Consider the following 19,986-nt stretch of genomic DNA (forward strand, 5'->3'; position numbering starts at 1 on the left):
ACACAAAAGACCACCTATTGTAGGATTCCATTTGTATGAAATGCCCGTGGAGAGAGAAGGTGAATTAGCTGTTACCTGGGGTGGGGGCTGGGGAGGAGGGGTGGGGGTGGGGCGGCGGGCAGAAACTACAAATGGGCATTGAGGGGTTTGTGTTGGAGGCTGGTAGAAACGTTCTAAAATTAGATTATGGCTATCGCTGCACAAGTCTATAAATATACCCGCACACCACTGAATAGACAAATTCCATGGTGTGTATATCACATTTCAATAAAGCTCTTTGAAGGGTAACAACAGAACATGAGCGTTCAGTGTTCGAGCACCTGAGAATATGCTTTTCCGGCCTCCTCCCCCTCTAACGATACATGGTGAATAAGAGACAGCAAAATGATGTTAATACAGACTCCTTTAAGAAAAAAATGTGTTTACATCGTATCTGGCTCGAGAGCATTTTTATTTGCCCTAAAGTGCTATTAGGTCTAGTGAGGCCATGAGAAGGAAAGGGGGAAAAAAAAAAAGGGAAAGTTTAAAAAGAGAAGAAACTAATGCTGTTGTATGCTGTTGACACTAGGCCCCTGGGGAAGCTCGGGGCCCTGGGAGGGAGGGGGGCAGAGCTGCGAGAAAGGGTTAACCCGGCGGGCGCCGACATCTGGCGGGAGTGAGGGCGTTGGCAGAGCCCGGTCCGCCCGTACCAGTCTGTACAGGGGAGCTGTCCCGCCTGCTGATTTATCATTCCCTAATGTCACGGGGATGGGATGTTGAAATTGTGGCTAGAATGTGAAATACGAAAAACATGAAGATTATGATTTAGCGTCTGGGGAAGATCAGCGTTCGCCGGAGAACAGCTTGTAAATGGGAGACATCCTTGGCAACTGCCTGTGGTTTTCAGGACTCGGGCTCTCGGGGAAAGCAAGCCCTCGGGACAGGGGCCGCCAGGGTGTTCTTGTGCTAGAACAGACAGAGGCGAAGATGGAATTCGAAAGGGCGAAACCGCCTCCGTGCTGGGATGGAGATCCCTCCGGCGTGCGCCAGGAGGACCAAAGTCAAGTTTAATTAAACAGAGATGTGATGTTGAAGGATAAATAAAACAATGTGGGGTGTAAACAGCTTAAATCAGTGATTCAAATGACACCGGCGGGTGTCTAGACATGAGCTGCGTCCTGATAATTTGTAGTCTCCGAGAAGCGCAGATGAGCAGGGGGATATCCCCAAATGTTGCTCATTAAAAGAAACAATAGCCTGAATTTTAAGGAGGTGCTGAATAAGGGACCTAAGCGCTAGGATGGTTTTCACAGTTACACGTGGAGGAAAAGGTGAGTCCGCAGAAGAAACAAAGTTGCATGTGTGTATACATCACCGATGGTTGCAGTGGGTGGTTTTTTTTTCCCTGAGAAAAATTATTTGGAAAGATAGAACAATTACTGAAGGGACAAAATCAAAGTCCTATCATAAAGGACCTAAAATCTGCCACCCCCTCCCCAAAAAAACCAGACCCAAATGTGTGGCGTCTTTCTCCTTCGCGTGGCATCTTTCTTCCCAACTAGATGTTACGTGTTGTGAGATTTTTGCATGTCCCACTTGTCAGCATGCCCCCGTTTCCTGGGGGAGGATGCGAAATGCAGTTTCCACATTGCTTGTCGGTTATAGAAATGAGCGTTGACAACGTTCCCTCGGTGCTTCGGGTGTATTTTAATTACTTCCTGTCATCCCGAATGCATCTGCAGTGTGGATCGTAAGAACTGGCCTCGAGACATGGGTGTGCTACACCGGCGGTGAGGTAGGACGGCCTGACTGCGAAGTCTTCACTGTTCGTTCACTGGTTCACTCATTCGTTCGTTCATCCAGAAAAAGCATCGCTCCGGGCACTCTACAAAAATGGGCAAGTTGGACCCTGCCTTCAGGGAGCACCCAGTCTGCCCAGTGATGTAGGAACCTGTGCGTGTGTGTGTGTGTGTGTGTGTGTGTGTGTTTTGCTGGAGAGGGCTTGTTCTGAACCCACTTTGCAGTAATTACTAAGGAATACTTTTTCTGTCCGGCAAGGTTGGGCAGTGGGACTTTGCCCCAGAAGTCAGTGGTTCCTTCCACTGAGGGTAATCGCTCTTCAGAACCCATTAAAAAAAGATGAAAAGAATGTTTGTTGGAACTCACCCTGAAGCATAGGGCTCCCTCCCCCGCCATCCTGGATCTCACTGGGTCAGGCCAACCCCAGGTTACAGTCCCCTTGGCAGAGGGAACCGGGAGCCTGCGATTTTTTTTTTTTTTTTTTTTTTTTTTTTTGGTCTGTCCGTCATATCACGGTTTTACGATTATTGCTGTGCGATTTGAAGAAGGTCCACCGACCTCCCGAATTGTGCTTCTTTGTAAAAGGACAGGGTAGATGTTCTTGAAGGGCCATTTCTAGTTCTGATACATACCTTTCGTGTTGTGCCATCAGAACGGTCCCACGTGCCTTGTCAGTGGAAGACGGCGCGACCACGACAGTGTGGGGCTCCTGCCGTAGCTCCGGGGCCCAAGGCCGCACGCGCGTCTCGGAAGGAGGCTCCGCCAAGCTCTTGGGGTTTCCAGGGCATGAACCAGACACCATGGCCTCATGCACTTAATGGACTATCCTTTGGGTTTTTGTGGATTTTTTTTTCCTTTTCTTTTTCTTTCCTTCTTTTTTTCCCCTTCTTTTCTTTTTCTTTCTTTCTTTCTTTCTTTTTTTTAATTTTTTGGTTGTCTGTGGGTGTTTTTTTTTTTAAGGTTTTTTAAAAAGACGTTATTTATTTATTTGACAGAGAGAGAGATCACAAACAGTCAGAGAGGCAGGCAGAGAGAGAGGAGGAAGCAGGCTCCCCGCCGAGCAGGGAGCACAATGTGGGGCTCAATCCCGGGACCCCAAGATCATGACCTGAGCTGAAGGCAAAGGCTTAACCCACTGAGCCACCCAGGTGCCCTGCTTGTTTGTGTTTTTAATCATTGTCTGGACAATTGAAGTCCATTCAGTCTTACCTCTACATGAGTGGAGCAGAACTGTGCATTTACACACCTGCCAGCACGCTTCTGTTTCTGTGACAGTGAAATTTCCCCTCTCGCGTGCCCCAGACTTCCAGAACAACGGCACAAAGCACAGGGTGCTTTCTTTTGCATCATCTAGTTTCGTTTCATACCTAAAACTGATGCCAAGGAGTTCAGCAAACACGTGTGAGTGCCTGCACCAATCCAGGCCTCGAGTGGGGTGCCAGAGATCCCGAAAAGCCTGTTCCTGCCAGGGTGGGCCCCCCCCCTCCCAGCATCCGCAGCTCCGTTGGAGAACGTCCTCACAGAGCTCACCGGCCCCATGACTCTCCCTCACAGATTTGTAAGGTTTCTTTTCCCCAGAGAAGGACCTAAGCACAAAATACCTCTGTCCTTCTATGAGAAAAGAAAAGACGGTTGATATTACATCAATTCACGCCCTCTCCAGATATGTTACGATCCCAGAGTAGCTGTTGTTCTCTATTGCAAATGTAATCCGTGCTTATAGTAGAAATTTTGAAAAATACAGAAAAGGAGGAAGAAGGAACACTCATCAGCGTGAGTTGCTGTACGGTCAAGGCAAAACCACTGGCAACGTTTTGGCCTCTTTCCCTCTGGTCTGTATTCCACAAATACTAACTGAGATCCTGTGCCAGGCATGGTGCTAGGTATGGGCCAGTGAAGGACTCAGTACCGCCAAGAGGGAGAGGTCCTCGCTGAGTGTGATGGCCTGGGAGCCCCTGTGGTTTGGGCCTGACCTCAGGGCCCTTGCTCAGACCATGGGGTCTAGCAAAGGGTTTCTAGCAGAAGAGATGTGTTAAGGTGAGATCTGAAGAATCAAGGGGAGTTGGGCAAGAGAGGGGAGGGGTGGCCGTGGGGGTGCAGGCATGAGTGAAAGGCGGGTTTAGAATGGCCGTCGGGCAGTGGGCAGGGGCCCCCAGCAGCAGGGGCGACGGGAAGTGCTGCTAGAGAGCCAAGCCAGGCCCTGCCACGCAGGATGCCCGTCGCAGTTCTGTAGCTGCAAGACTGGATCCTGCTTCTGTTTCTGTTTCTGGGTTCGGACTTGCTTCTGCGGCATAATCAAACATGATTACCCACTACCATAATGGGTACAGACCTTCCCCCCCCAGTGGATGAGACACCATTTCCTTAATTTAAAAGGAGAGGGAGAGAGAGAGAACTTGTCTTTCTGAGTTTCACATTCCCCTCCTAGTTCTCCAACATCTTTGAATAATGGCAAATCAGAAAATTCTAAGTAAGGTCGATGTTCTTTTATTCAGAAGTCAGAATTTGAACACTCCGCCAGTACCCACCAGCTGACTTCTGACGGCAGAGGTTAGACTCGCTTCTGGAAGTAGAATCGACATCGCTTTCATTCCCTCGGCTGGAAAACCCCCTCAAGCATCCAGAGAAAGATAAACTCACAGGACCCGTTTCTGAGGAGCCCAAGTACCTCCTTCTCCCTCCACGGGGCTCCGAGCGTGCTCACCTTCCTTCCCCTCCTCTGTAGAAACGAAACATCAAAGACTGTTGTTGACAGTATAGCAGCCTTTCAGTAAAGAAGCAGCTTGAGAAGTAAAAGAAAATCTCAGTTCAGAAACAACGCACGAAGAAACTCACTCCTTCATCCCTCCTAACCCCAAAGAAGCAATAAGCCCTGGTTCCTACATTCGTTTATTCAGCGAGCACTGTGTGGTGAGCCTGTCTGCCCTCTTGAGTCTGGAGTAGAGGCCGAGACCTGTGTGGCCTCTGCGTTGCAGACCTGACTGTTGAGAAAGAGTCTGATGTTCAACAAAGAAACATCGATAAGCATTTTATTTCCTACAGCGGTAGGTAGGTGCCGTGACGGAAAACACAGTGGAGGGAAAAGCAGAGAGAAGCAGGGCGCATTTAGGGAACTGGAAGGAGGCTGGGAAGCCAGAGCACAGAGGGAGGTTCGGGGAATGTTGGTTAGAGGAACAAAAGAGATTTTCTCCTCTGTTCCTCTTTTCTCCCTTGGCACGGCCATAGACATCTTACGAGAGACCTTGCCCATTTGGAAACCCAGCAGGCTCGTCTTCAGACTGGGTGGGCTTGGCATTGGGGTCGGGGAACAAGTCATGTCACCTTCAACTCACGCAGCTCCTTCCTTCCTTTGGTCTTTGAGGCCCTGAGGGTCTGTAACCTGGTGAGGAAGGCAACCCTCACGACTATTAAAATGCTAAAAGCATACATGAAGGGAGTTCTGTTTATGTGCGTGCCGTTTATGTACTGCTCATTGATTTTCCTTCTGTTGATTGTTCTTAAGAAGGACCTGAAGATAGAATGCTCTCGTGAGCACAGAGTCTACTAGAATGCTGTATTCAACACCCGCAGAGTCTCAGAAAAGGAAGGTTAGCTTTAGACCACGTTATTGATTTATTCTGCGCCCCTGAATCAGTTGGACCTCTTCGAGTTACAAGCTGGCTTGAGCAGAAGGGGAGCCTGATGGCAGATGTTCCTGCACTGTCCTGGCGGGGTCAGGCTAGGTGGACAGTGCCCCCTGACGCCGGCCAGGGTCTGAGGGATGTAGTGGACTCAGCCCAGCTCCGTGTTTGCAAGTGTGCTGATTCTCTTCTTGGGCCATATCTCCCCACCCCCCAAACCCCTTCCCCAGGTCAGAAGCTACCGCAGCTCAGTTTATGCATCAGGATGGAGAGAGCTGAAGTCGGCGCCCACCTGGGGAGCTAGGGAGGGAAGAGAGACCCACCCAAAGCACCCGGCTGAGAGTCAGCGAGGCAGGGCCCCATAGAAAGAGCAAGGTCCTGGACTTCTTATTGAATCCAAGAAAGGAAAATAGGCCTCACCCTCCCCTTCCGCCCCCCCCCCTCAAAAATCACTATCCCTCAAACCTAACTTTTGATAGGACCCATTTACGTGATTTGATAGAAGGAAAATTTGCAGACCGGAGGGGCTGGAGAGCCAGCAAAGTCATCCAGTTTGATCATCTCTCTGTTGGCAGGATCAAATCCAGATCTTTCCAGGCAGATGAAAGTGTGTAAATGTTTCCAGCGAAAGAATCAAGCAGTGGGCCCCGGGCCTCTAATGATGCTAAGCCTTACCATCCCCCCCCAGCCCCTCCTTCTGGCCAGGCTATCCACAGAGGAAGAAACGGATTCTATTTTCATTTTCTCTGGGATAAATACTGTTCTTTCCTGCTTCTAAGGCTTCGAATTCCACCATAACATTTTAGATTCACGTCGTTTTATTGTTATGTCATCCGACTTCCTTCCTAGGTTTCTTTCATCTTAATTCAGGTTTTGTGTCTTGAAAGCATTCCTGAATTTTATAGAGAGAATAAAGCGGATGCCATGTGAAATGTATTTTTTTTTTTTTGCAGTAAATATTTTTTCAGAAGTGTGTTCTTGCCCTCCCCCATCCTCCAAGTGCTTCAGCCTCTCTGAGCCTCCACATGCACATCTGTGAAATGGGCACAGCAACACTAAGAGGTCTCCTGGGGGTTTTCTTGTGAGGACGAAACCACTTAGAGCCTTATTTCTGGCCATTTGTCACTTATAACAAGTGTTAGCCTCTGCTGCTAGAATTATATGATTGTTACGATCATCACTGACATTTTATAAACTGTCCTCAGACTCTCCTCGCCATTGGGATTCTCCTACCCTTGCGCCATCAGAATTTCCTTGAGACCTGTTTCCCCACTCCGCGAAGCAAAAACAAAACCCAGGTTTTCAGTGCTTCTTGACTCTGTCCTCCTGCACTCTTGGTCTTCGTATTGATCTTTGATTGGGTTTGCTATGTGATCTTTTTTTTTTTTTTAAGATTTTATTTATTTGACAGAGAAAGACACAGCGAGAGAGAGAGAGAACACAAGCAAGGGGAGTGGAAAAGGGAAAAGTAGGCTTCCTGCCACGCAGGGAGCCTGATGTGGGGCTTGATCCCAGGACCCTGGGATCATGACCTGAGCCGGAGGCTTAACGACTGAGCCACGCAGGTTAGGTGATCTTAAAACAGAAGCGTTCAGTGGCCTCGCCACTGGGGCTAAGGAGAGGGGCCCCAGGGATAAGGAGAGGGAAGCGGATTCTTGCAAAGTGCATGTTTCTGCTACTAGATTCTGCCCCCGGGCTCTGGTCTTGGGGCATGAACAGCCCTCCCCAAGTATTTTCACTGTGTGCCTCCCCATGGACCCCCCAACCCTGGACCCGGGGGGTAGCTCCCACCACACGGGTGCCTCCAGGGGCCTGAAGCTGAATGAAAGGCTGCCTTGGCAGACCTTCCAACTCAGTGGCCCCCAAATTTACCCAAATTGCCTCCAGCGGCTGCTGCGGGGACTCGTGCCTTCCCTCCCTGCCACCCCCATCCGTCAAGCCTCCAGCTCAGCGCCGCTCCTGAGCCTGGGCCTCAGCCCTGAGTCCTCCGCTCCCTCCACCTTCTGCCTCTTTAAGCTAAAAGACATTCATGATGTCCAGCATCGGCTCCGCGTCTCTTCTGAAGTTTGGCTCCTTCGGAAGCTCAGTGGGTTATAGGTTGAATTGAGGCCCTGTTTTTGTTTTGTTTTGTTTTTCATTTTGTACCATTTATTCTCAATCTAACAGATACTCCTTGATGTTTTCGGGGGAAAACTTTGATGTTTTCCCCCGTTTTTACGGATCTTCCATAATGTAAGGGTCGTAACCAGGGGGCCTGGGTACCTAAAAAGCCGGGTGTGCTGTGTTTCGCTCCTTCTACCTAGAATCTTTCTTAAGTGAACGATTGCAACTTCAAAACGCAGCCTCTCTTCCCACTTGAGATTGGAAAGAGGGCACTATTTCATATTTTTTGCAAAACGTTTCAAATATTGGAGCCTCCGTAAAATGCTGTTCCTGGCACCATGCAGGGGACGGCGGGGGGGTGGGGGGGAGTGGTAATGGGCAAACCCCTCCTGGGGAAAAGAGTGCGTGTTTCTTTGCAGCGATACGGGGTCTGAGCACGCCAGGGCTTCTGAGCAAGGCTGCCCTTAAGGGCTCTGACTTGCCCGCCCCATGGGCCAAAGCTTGCTGTAAGCCCCAGCCGTTTACTATGCACAGACAAAAAAGGAAATTCACGAGCACAGAGAATGTCAAGTGTATGGTTGCTGCCAAGAACCAGAGCCAGATCCTCCTGGCTGTCTCCGAGGCTTCTCCTTGGCCTGTCCTCGTTCACGAGGGTGGAGCACCACCAGGTAAACCAACCGGACCACGTCTCTGTGCGCAAGCCCATGGCTGGCTGACGGAAGCCTGTCCTTGCACGGTTGTTTACGGCTTCTCCTTGGCCTGAGTGAGGATGCCCATTGTCCCCAAGCCAGGTGTGCAGGCCAAGTTCCTGTCCTGTGCAGACCCACAACTTGCAGCTTCCTTGGGGAGTGGGGGGCTGTGGGGAGGGGCTGCTTGGGCTCTCTCCAAACCATGTTGCCTTCTTTTCTCCTACAATTCCCAGCCAGCCAGCCAGCCTGCCTTGCCTCTGCTCTTTGCTGGAGAAGGTTCTGGGGAACCCCATGACCTGAATGGAGCTTCACAGTGTCCCTTAAGACCCAGGAGCCGACAGTACCTCCTGACTTGAACTCAGAACAGATCAGGACCGATGAGCATACCTTGTCCACCTTCAGGCTGGTCGTGCCGTTTGGGGAGGTGGGAGCTGGAAGAGGAGGGAACGTTTGCCGAGGCCTGTGATGGGCAGGAACTTCCAAAGGATGAGATTGGAGCCCTCATTCCTTTGCTAACCAGCAGGGTGGGCTTTCTTCCTCCTCCAGGCTCCTGTCTCCTCCAGAGTGACATGAGGACTGGACAAGACAATTTCTCTAGCCTTTCATGGCTCTAAGCGATAGTACAGTGAACACGGGCTCAGACCACAGCCTCCTGCAAGTCACGGTTCCAAAGAGAGAGAGGGTGACGAGGCACCACCGAAAGGCATCTTTCTCCTCCTGGAGTCACAGCACAATGCCTGGAAGTGATAGACATCTCTTCTCCCTTGTCTGATGGCCCTGGTGGAGTGAGCACTGCCTTTGTGGTGCTGGGCGTGATCCCAGGACTGGACATCAGCATGGAGTCCTGGGTTCTTTTTGTTCTGGGAGGAAACCTGAAGTTTAATTCGGGGGCCATCCCTCACCTGCCACTACATGTGAGGTACCATGTGGAAGATACAGAGAGGTAGAAAATACCATCTCCACCCTCAAGGTGATTTCTAGCTAATCCGAGCTGCTAATCCGAGCTCACTCAATGCTCTTGCTTTTTCTTGTTTACTTCCAGGCCTTTGCACACACTGTGCGCTCAGCCTGAATGTTCTGTTTATCCCCATGCTGTGTACAGTTGTGCGGGTTGCAGACTGCATAATTCTAGATCTATTTACACATGTGAATGGTGCCCTCAGAAAGGTGCAGTGCACAACCTGTACGACTGCACAGCATGGCTTTGACTGTCATCTCACCCCATTTCTCCTATCTGGGGGTAGCTCATAGTCATCTCAGCTTTTGGCTTAGTCATTGCAATTTTTTCCCTTCCTTCTTTCCTACTTCCCTCCCTCTCTTTCTTCCTATCCCTCACATTTATTGAGCACGTACTATACATCAGGACCTGGGCTAGAAGCTGGATATACAGTTGAGAAACAGATAGGGTCCCAATCCTGTGGAGCTTATCATTCTTGTGGAGTGTTTATACCGTTCTTCCTCTGTCTTCCAGGTCTGCACCCATGAATGCTGCAGGTGCCTGCTGATCAACTGAGGAATGGCTCTGGCTTAGGGACCTTCTGCTCTAGAATGCAAGGCATCTCCTGGGGCAGGGGGAGCCAGGTGGGGCTGAGGAGACCAACCTGAAGCCAACCAAGCTAGAGCGCCCCCCCCCCCCAGCTTCCTGTCCTCAGAGCACCTCGGGGCATTTGTGAAGCTCATTAGTGCAGCAGCGATTAATATGGGGCCCAGAGCAGGACTTCCCCCTGCCAGGGAGGCCGCAAAGCTCCAGAACATTCCAGGGAGGAATGGAGCACCACCCAGGCCTGGCCTCCCGGGGCTGCAAAGCAATCCCTAATGAGTCCTCTCCCGGGGAGGGTGAAGTCACCTGCAAACAGGCAGCTCAGCCTCAGGTGTTCTCCGCGAGGCTTAAAATAGCCGGCTCCCTCCGCAAGCACCTTCCAGCACTGTTTAGGAAGGCGAATGCCAGGAAACTAATGAATCTGAGCTTAGTGAATTAATTGTTGATGAAATAATATGAATAGTGCGCTTCCTGTTCATCAGTCTCTACAGAAATTAATTAGCCCCACTTGGCAGCAAGCAGGATCAAATTTTCAACTTAATTTATGATTTTGGCCAAATTGTCTATGGGAAGCCTTGCCTGGAGGACCTTCCGTGGCTGCTTCGTGTCCGGACAGGCCTTGCCTTTCATAGAAGACATGACTGCTGTAAAAGCCCCAACAAGAGAAGAGGGGAGGGGACGAGGAGGTGGGGGGGGAGGTAGGGGTAAGAAGGGGGGGAGCGGGGAGGTTCACACTTAGCCTGTGAGGCTCCAAGAAGATTCCAGGTTCCCACATCTCCTCGCTGCCTCTGCCCTCCCCTACTTAGAGAAGAGGGATGGCCCAGCAGTGGGGCTGACTTGGGAGCTCATTGTTCTGAGCTGTGTGCACTCCCCCCAACTGCAGGATGATATGAAAGAAAATACTATGAGAAGTGGTTTGGGGGGTGCACTGTTGTAAAGTAGGGCGCAGGGCACTTCTTGGGCCTGGGGGACCCATCCAAGGACCTGGCTGTCATGAGATGTGCATTTAGCACCTCGGTCCCGTGTGCCCCAGAACAGAGCCCAGAGGAACTCAGCTTTCGTCACCCAGGGGTTGGGGGTGAAGAGGGGCAGGCTCTGACTGCACCAGTTGCTGACAAGAACCCCAAGCAGGCTGCCCCCACCCCAGGGCAGCCGAGAATCGGATGTGAACCTGGAAACAGACTTCCAAATGATGCCAGCCTCTGAAACATTTCCGGGACGCGAATGCGCGCGCGTGTGTCCATATGCTCTTGTTCTGAAAACACCAGCTTTCTCAGGGAAAAGCCTGTGAACTGCTGAGTTAAAACGTGCGTGAGATTAAGAGGATGTGTTCCAGTCAAAGCCAGAAACTTTGGGGCGCCTGGGTGGCTCAGTGGTTAAGCATCTGCCTTCGGCTCAGGTCATGATCCCAGGGTTCTGAGATCAAGCCCTGCATTGGGCTCCCTGCTCAGCGGGAAGCCTGCTTCTCCCTCTCCTGCTCCCCCTGCTTGTGTACCCTCTCTCACTGTCTGTCAAATAAATAAATAAATAAAATGTTTTTTAAAAAAATGAAAACTTTTGGGCAGGCTCAGCCGTCAGGAAAAGACTAGAGCCCCCCATGGTCATTTCCACTATTCAGCCTGAGTCGCGGTTGTCCAAGCCACGGTGAGGCTCTGTTCCCGGCCTTGGAGATCCAGCAGGGACCCAGGTTCTCCTGGCCACACCCCCATGAAGCTTATCTTCCACGATGAGCACCAGACACGAGCCATCGGCATCTGGTTTCTGATTCTGTTGAAGCTTAGACTCGTTAATATTTTATTTTGGGCCACGTTACTGAATTCTGGGTTCTGTGCCGGTTTTCCGTTTTTAAAGCGAAACGCACGTTGCCTACGAGGCACATACGACATCCTATCCCTTGCGTGTGTGGCTGTTTAAGTCCACGTTGGTACGGATGCTCTCAGATGGAGGCCCAGCAGGTCCTGATCTTCCAAAGGGAGCGGAATTGGCAACCATTTCAAGATGTAGGACGCTGGGGAAGGAAGCCCGTTTGCCCATGACCTTGACTGTTTGTAGGTGCTCCCAGGAGGTTTGATTCTTGACTGAGAAGCGCGTTGGATCTGGCCGTGTGCGAGGGCTCAGCGGGGCCCCAGGTCTGCAGCTAGGATCGGGAAAAGCCTATTTGATGGAGGGTGCTGGAACCTGGGCGAGTGCCTACCTCCTCCCTGTAGGCGTTTGCAGCTGCAACCAGACTACCCTTCCCTTTAGGAATTTGTGATGTTATTACCAGCTCACGCTGTGACCTCAGGCTCTGTCTGCCCTTTGTTTACCTTTGTTCTCCAACTGCCAGGTATATAATTCCACAGGTTCCCTCAGGTAGCTCCCCGGGAGAAGGTAGATTGCATCAACAAAGGTGTGTGCAGAAGCATGGACGGCTCCCTTCCGTCCGTTGTCCCTGTCCCCCCTGCACTGTGCCGTATCAGATGTCCTCTGCTTGTCCCGTCCCCGGCCGGCCTCTGTCTACCTGTCTCCCCCATTCTCAAACTAAATGCGGCACAGGTGCCACTCACATGCTAGCCCGCGCCTCCTAGGGCGGCCCACGCTGTCCTTGGAAATGACCCACACCTCCTCCCCCTGCACAGATTTCCCAGTCTTCAAGCAACACCCGTGCATTCTTAATCTCTGTGTCCACTGTCATCCTCGCACTGACGAGAGACTCCATACGTGTCTGCTCCGTGTCTGTTCCACTCTGGGAATGTCTGAGAACCAAGAACTGTTTATAGAATATGGCGAGATTTAATGCAAGAGGTCTTACTGTTAAGTCTCAGTTTTTTCTTTACTGAAAGCAAATGAGCAGTTCCTCTCCGTGGTGCCCCAGCACCCAGAAATGTGACTTAGTGTGGTCTTTCCACCTTCCTGTGCCTCATTCTTTCTGCTGTGGAGAGTGCGCCCAGCACAGAAGGTGGAGACCGTGGGTTGACTGCAGGAGTCAGGAGACCAAGGGTCAACTCCCGGCAGAGGGAGTTTGCTTCAGTTTGCTCAGTGCTGGATTAGAAATAATAGTATCCATCTTGCCCAGCTCGAGGACGGCTGTGAAGGTTCGACGAGAGGGCATAGGTGCAGGTGCTTTAGAATGTTCACCCCCAGAGCACCTGGGTGGATCTGACCGTTGAGCGCCCGACTCTTGGTTCTGGCTCAGGTCATGATCTTGGGGTCCTGGGATCAAGCCCTGAGACGGGCTCTGAACTACTCAGCATGGAGTCTGCTGGAGATTGTCTCCATCTCCCTCTGCTCCTCCCCCTGCCTGCCCGCTCTCTCTCACTCTCAAATAAGAGAATAAAATCTTTTAAAAAAAACCAAAACCAAAATAAATAAATAAAAGTCTCACCCCAGTGCGTTCTCTGTGGGAGATTCTCCGAGCTGCACAGTACAGCTTGTATTCACCTCGCTGCCGTCAAGTTTTTTTGCAAATGAACGCTTTGTACAGACATTTCCAGTTGTATTGTTATTAAACTGTTCGTTGAGGGAAAAGATGGGGGAACACAGGCAAGTTGGCTGGATGGAAGTCATTAACATAGTCCAGCATTGATGCTGCGTTCACGTGAGACCTAGCCAGTCCAGTGCCTAGGGACAACTCCTCATCAGGTTAATTATTACTTCGTAATCTCAATGTTTTAGCTTTACGGTGGTCAAATACAAAAGATCCACCTTTTGGTAATCTGGAGACTTGAGCCAGAAGTAAAATTGAGGCGCTCTCTGTGGGAAACTATGTGCCCTAGTGAAAGTGATTTCTCTTACTCATAGACAATTTATCTTTGAAATAATGACCAGGATATAGGAACTATTCTAATTGTTTGAGTTGCAAAAATGAACTGTCGGGACTTCATCAAAATAAAAAGCTTTTGCACAGCAAAGGAAACAGTCAACAAAAGCTGACAGAATGGGAGAAGAAATTTGCAAATGTCTTATCAGATAAAGGGCTAGTATCCAAAATCTGTAAAGAACTTATCAAACTCAGGGCGCCTGGGTGGTTCAGTCGGTGAAGCATCCGCCTTCGGCTCAGGTCCTGATCCCAGGGTCCTGGTAACAAGTCCCGCATCGTGCTCTGTGCACAGTGGGGAGCCTGCTTCTCCCTCTATCCCTCCCCTGCTTGTGCTCTCTCTCTTTCTCACTCTCTCTCTTTCTCTCTCAAATAAATAAACATTTTTAAAAAAGAACTTCTCAAACTCAACACCCAAAGAACAAATAATCCAATCAAGAAATGGGCAGAAGATATGAACAGACATTTCTGCAAAGAAGACATCCAGATGGCCAACAGACACGTGAAAAAAAAGGCTCCACATCACTCAGCATCAGGGAAATACAGATCAAAACCACAGTGAGATACAACCTCACACCAGTCAGAATGGCTAAAATTAACAAGTCAGGAAACGACAGATCTGGCAAGGATGCGGAGAAAGGGGAACCCTCCTACACTGCTGGTGGGAATGCAGGCTGGGGCAGCCACTCTGGAAAACAGTATGGAGGTTCCTCAAAAAGTTGAAAACAGAGCTACCCTATGACCCAGCAATCGCACTACTGGGTATTTACCCCAAAGATACAAATGTAGTGATCCGAAGGGGTACCTGCACCCGAATGTTCATAGCAGCAGTGTCCACAATAGCCAAACTATGGAAGGAACCTAGATGTCCATCAACAGATGAATGGATAAAGTGGTGTGTGTGTGCGTGCGCGCACGCATGTGTGTGCATATTCCATTGTGTGTGTGTGTATACAGACACAATGAAATATTAAGCAGCCATCAAAAATGATATCTCTCCATTTGCAAGGACATGGATGGAACTAGAGGGTATTATGCTAAGTGAGATAAGTCAGTCAGAGAAAGACAATCGTCATATGATCTCACTCATTTGTGGCATTTAAGAAACAAAACAGCATCACAGGAGAAGAGAGGAAAATATAAAGCAACATGGTACTGGAGAGGGAGACAAACCATAAGAGAATCTTAATCACAGGAAACAATCTGAGGGTTGCTGGAGGGGAGAGGGGAGGAGGGATGGGGTCACTGGTGGATGGACATGTGATGTTACGAGCACTAGATGTTATACAAGACTCATGAACGAGTCACGGACCTCTACCTTAAGAAGAAAGAACCATACACTGGGGAGGAGTTATCATCAAAACCTCACTCTGGACTTTATCACTGAGCAACTAGATTCCAAATGCGGATGGGGGGGTTGTGGTTTTCTGGGCCAAAGGCACGCACAGCTGGAAGAGGCCTTGCAGAGCCCACCAGCCCCTCCTTCCACCAGTGGGAGAAATCAGTGGTGGGCCCGCGTGGGACCACCCTCCTGACGTCCTGCACGGCCGGCATCTCGCCTCCCCACGCTGATGTTCCCTTTCGGGTCACGGCTCTTGGCCTTCATGCCTTCGGCCTAGGGCATTTTGATCAAACTCTGAAACCACGTGTCGGGTTTGAGGATGCCATGTGGCTCCAGGCATGTGACCTCCCTCTAAGACAAAACTGGTAGCCCCACCTGTCCCCACCCTCACCCCCACCTCGCCTCCAACCTGGGTAGTTCCCGGGTCTAAGGAGAGAGGCTAAGAGTAAACAGCACAGAGCATCTTTATGCATGGATCTCCAACGACCGGCGTTGGTTTTCTTTTCCTGACTTCGGGGTCAAGGCTGTGGAACAGGACCCTCGGAACTGACTGCCCTCTGCTTGTGGGAACAGAAGCGAACGCAGAGGAGTGGATGGAAGGCAGAATATTTAACCTGTCTTAGGGGTCAGGGAAATGTAAGGATTTTTCTTTAAAGATTACTCTTTTGGGAAAAATCAAAAAGACTGATAGTATCTGGTGTTAGTAAAAGTAGAGGGTACGTTCTCCTAAAACCTTCCAGCGTAGAGATCCTCAAATCCAGAAAGGTCACTTCTGGTTATGTGTCTTATAAAAGCTGTCCCAAAGTATAAGTGGACAGTTACACACCCACAGGTACAAAAGGCTGGTTTTTATCGCGCTATTTGCAATAGTGTAAAAATTCAGTACTTGGAGGAAAGGTCAGTAATTGTGGTGCGTGCGCATAGGAAAAAGCATTCAGCTCCCAAAAGAACGGGCAAGACGTGTAAGTGCTAACCAGGGGAGATACGTTTCCATACACGCACATATCGATCATTTGGAGGAAATAAAGCCAATTTCACAGTCATCTGTGCGGTCCGATCTTCTTGTTCAGAACTCTTCTCACTACACACAGATAGATTTCCACCTGCACAGAAGACTGTCTTGAAGATCTTCTAACAGGAATTACCCTTAGGGAATTGGAAGGAAGAATGGGGACTTTTGCACTTTACTTCATATTTTGTGGCTGTTTTTACAATCAACACATATGCCCTATTTTTGTAATGTAAATAGTCTGGTGTGAGTTCAAACGGAAGCTTTATAAAGGAAAGCCTTCTGTGCCAGGAAGCTGCGGCCAATTCAGAGCCATCTCTTTCCCATCATTTACACTTAAAAAAAAAAAAAAATTTTTTTTTTTTTTCCCCAGGGAATCCCACAGCTAGGACTATTTTGGTAAAGAGGGCTGGTTTCTTTGTGTTCTTTTTTAGAATTATTCTCCTCCGATTTGGAAAAGATTGCTAGGCAGGTGGTTCCTTGCTGGTAGAGAAATCCCCAGCCTGGCTATTTTGCCATCGACGGTTCTATTAGGTGAATGTTAAGATACTCGTCTGTCATCAGAAAGGGAGAAGGATAATGACCCTGTCAACGGGGCCGGACCCGGGGGTTAACGTTTGCATGCCACAGCACTGGAGACCCGTGTTCTAAGCGTAAGGTTTCCCATGTCCGAGACGATAAAGAGAATCCAGAGGTGATGCTGGGGTGAGTAGCACATAGCTCTCACCTCCCCAACACCTACCATCCATCGACCGTGATCTTTGGGGATAAAGTTGTGAAGAAACGGGGGCCAAATTGTGGGTCCGCTGGAAAGCTCTGCAGGTCAGCCAGTGATGTGTGCACGAAGGAAGGCTAGGGACAGCTGCGGCGAAATGACCGCAGGAGAGAAGCAAGAACGAAGAACGACGAAGTTCATCACTAGGGTGAAAAAACGTGGTGGTTCTTTCTTTTCCATTTTTCTCCATAAAGAACAAATAAACAAAGCTCATTCCCCTGTCATAACTCAAATGACTTCTCTACGACCACGCCGTCCAGCATTATGGCATACGTAGGATATTTGAGTTCTTGAAACAGCTGTGTGCAACTCGAAAACACTGATCTGAGCTCATAGTGACTTCTGGTTCTCTTAATAAAGAGTTATTCAGAAATTCTCATTAACCGGTTGATGAAAATGTTGTGGCTCTAGGCGCCAACTTAAGCAATATATGTTTATTTTCACCGGGTCCAAATTGCCAAAGAAAGGAAGGGATAGGAAAGGTTTTCCCCCAGAGAGCGGGAGACGGTGGTCTGGAACAGGCACGGAAGTTCCCTGCCCAGGACAGTGTCTGTCTGCCATGCCCCAGGTAGATTAGCCTGGATGCCTATTCAAAAGCCCTTGGAGTCCAACCTGATGGCAGTCAGTCCTTGCTGATGTCAGCACCTGGAGGAGAGGAACTTTGACTGGGTGAAGAAGCAAGAGAGACTTGAGCCTACCACTGTGGCCACCTTGACGCCGCATGGCCCCCACTCTCAAAACGCGCCTCACTTACCAGCTTACCGTCCCCGGACTTCGACATCAGCTCCCAGGCTTCCGGGTCTTGGCATGCACTTGACCCTCTGCCTAGAATTCCTTCTACTCTTTCTCTACTGCCCCTTCCTAATCTGCTCAACTTCTCAGCAAAGTCTGCCCTGATCCCCCCAAGTCTGAAGGACCCTATTAGGAAGCAGCACTTACCTTGTTTTCCCCTAATTCTTTCCGCTGCTTCCCAGACACTTTCTTGATGCCACTGTTCCACGCCTCATCACAATTAGATTGACATGAGGAGCTGTGTGCAGAGAACACTCATCACCCCCCACCCAGAAGGCAAGTTTCTCCATGGCAAGGGCATGACTCCATTCTCATATCATCTGTGCACCTGCCTCTTTCGTACTACACCAAGTGTGGACTAGTGCAATACCCATAGAGTTTCTCAATATGGCGGGGGGGGGGTGCGGTTCTAAAATACATCCTCAGCAAATGCAAGGGGCCAGCAAGAGGTACTCAAAGAGGTCATGAGGGAAACATTTTGATGGATTTTCCTTCACTATGTGAAGGACCAAAAAAAGAAAAAAAAAATCAACCTGGGGAAATAAAATCGCATGCATTTTAAAAGAAAGCCATTTGAAAGTACTTACGATAGATTCAATTTTGAAAATACGGACCCCTGCCAAATAAGCAGGTACACTGGCAATTTTTATAGGAAACTACGTTTTGGAACAAGAATGGAAAGCAGCTCAGCTTAGGGAGATAGCCATTACAGTTAGGACTGCATAAGCTGATCAAATATCTTTATGAAGTGGTGTTAAGTGTATATATATATATATATATATATATATATATAGAGAGAGAGAGAGAGAGAGAGAGAGAGAGAGAGGTCATGTTGCTGTAGGTAGATTTATGCACAAAGTTCATATTGTCAGGGTATATGCTCAAAAATAATGAAAACAGTTAAAACAGCAGTATGCTGGAAGAATGAAATTGCGGGTAATTAATTGCTTTTCCTGGTTACCATTGGTTATAGAATGAGTACAGTTGGGGAGGAGGACCCCAAAGTAAAAAATCTCACCGAACACATTATCAGTTAACCACACCTGTGATTTGGGTTCTAGGTTGAACGACATAAAGACGGTACTTTTATCCACCCCTGGATCAGCTTCCTTCTAATCTTTTAAATTTCATATTCTCCTATTTTTTCAAAGAGATAAAAATTCTCTGAAGAAAATTTCTGCTTCCGGCAATGACAGACTAGCTCATTGCCAACTGGTCTTCCTACTGACATCACCCGGATAAATATTCAGAAGATACAGCCTCTTGAAGTCACCCAAGAGCTATGCAGACCGCCAATCTGAGGGGCCAACGTCCTGGCAAGAAGGGAATGGTGGGAGGGGTAAGCCTGGGAGGCACACTTTCCCCAGCAAGGAATCTGTCACCTGGAAGACAGCCGCCAAGGAGCTGTGAGCAGAGCAGAAAGCTGCAAACAGGCATCTGGGAAGCTGAGCTGAGCCATCAGCAGCCTTACAGCAGCCTTACAGCAGCCTTACAGCTGGGCAGGGATGAATATTCAGAAACCACCAAGCAGGACAGGCTATGGTCAGCATCTCCGCTTTCATCTGGAGCTGGAGATAGACCAGCATTCAACAATGCGGAAGCCCGCCCTGTTCCGCCTCATCGTAAGGGATATTAACATGCTTCTGGTCGTAGTAGCTGATAAGTGGACAGAAGATAAGTAATGATGTGGAAAGATCTGAACAAAGTTGATCTCATTACACACAGCCTAACATACACACAGAGTTAGGGTTAGGGTCAGAGGGCGCGCTCTTCTTAAGTGTATGGGGGAACATTTTCCAAAACTGACCATATTCTGTTGGCTCAAGAGTTAACTCTCAACAAATTTCAAAGTTTTTAAATTATGCAGGATACATTCTGAGATCACAGTAAATTACTGACACAGCTGTAATACATACATAACTTTTCAAAAAAAAAATCCCCCAACATTTGGAAATTAAGCGATACACTTCTAAATACCCCCTAGGCCAAAGAAGAAATCACAAGAGAAATTGTAAAATATTTCAAAGTATATGCTAAGTGATATCTAATATCTCCGTGTGTGGGCTGCAGCTAATGCTAGGTTTAGAAGGGAATTTATGGCTTTAAATGCATATATTAGGAGAGCATGAGGTCAATTATTTGAGTGTTTATCTTGGGAAGTTGGAGAAAGAGCTAAATTAAGGAAAGAATTCAGATAAGAGCAGGAACTAGTGAAATAAAGAGCTGAAAGACAGTTGAGAGGGTCAGCTGAGCCCCAAGTTGAGTCTGTACAAAGAACAATAAAACTTGGCAATGTTAATCGGGAAGAAAAGGGAAAAGGCACAAATGACCGATATCAGGAACGATAAAGGGTACATCACTACAGTTCCCACAGGCATGAAAGAAAATTCTCAACAAGGATACCTCTCAATCAACTTTGATTTGATAAAATACTCATTACAATTGTCACAGCTCACAATGTCCGGTAAACTTCAAATTTTGTCGGTTAGGTAATAAGGAAAATAGGAAATCCCCAGGATTATTCAATATGGGAGCCTGAGA

General features: G+C 48.9%; 1 long non-coding RNA gene across 1 annotated transcript in view; it reads left to right on the forward strand.

The window, feature by feature from the left end:
- The window catches only part of LOC131998994 (uncharacterized), a 76,481-nt gene extending 66,101 nt beyond the window's left edge, over nucleotides 1–10,380 (forward strand). The window contains exon 4 of the long non-coding RNA XR_009398972.1: nucleotides 9,663–10,380. This is a non-coding gene — a long non-coding RNA (uncharacterized LOC131998994). The remainder of the gene's footprint in view (nucleotides 1–9,662) is intronic.
- Nucleotides 10,381–19,986: the final 9,606 nt, after the last annotated feature.

This window comes from Mustela nigripes, chromosome 13 (assembly GCF_022355385.1).
Source record: "Mustela nigripes isolate SB6536 chromosome 13, MUSNIG.SB6536, whole genome shotgun sequence".
NCBI classification, from domain to species: Eukaryota; Metazoa; Chordata; class Mammalia; order Carnivora; family Mustelidae; genus Mustela; species Mustela nigripes.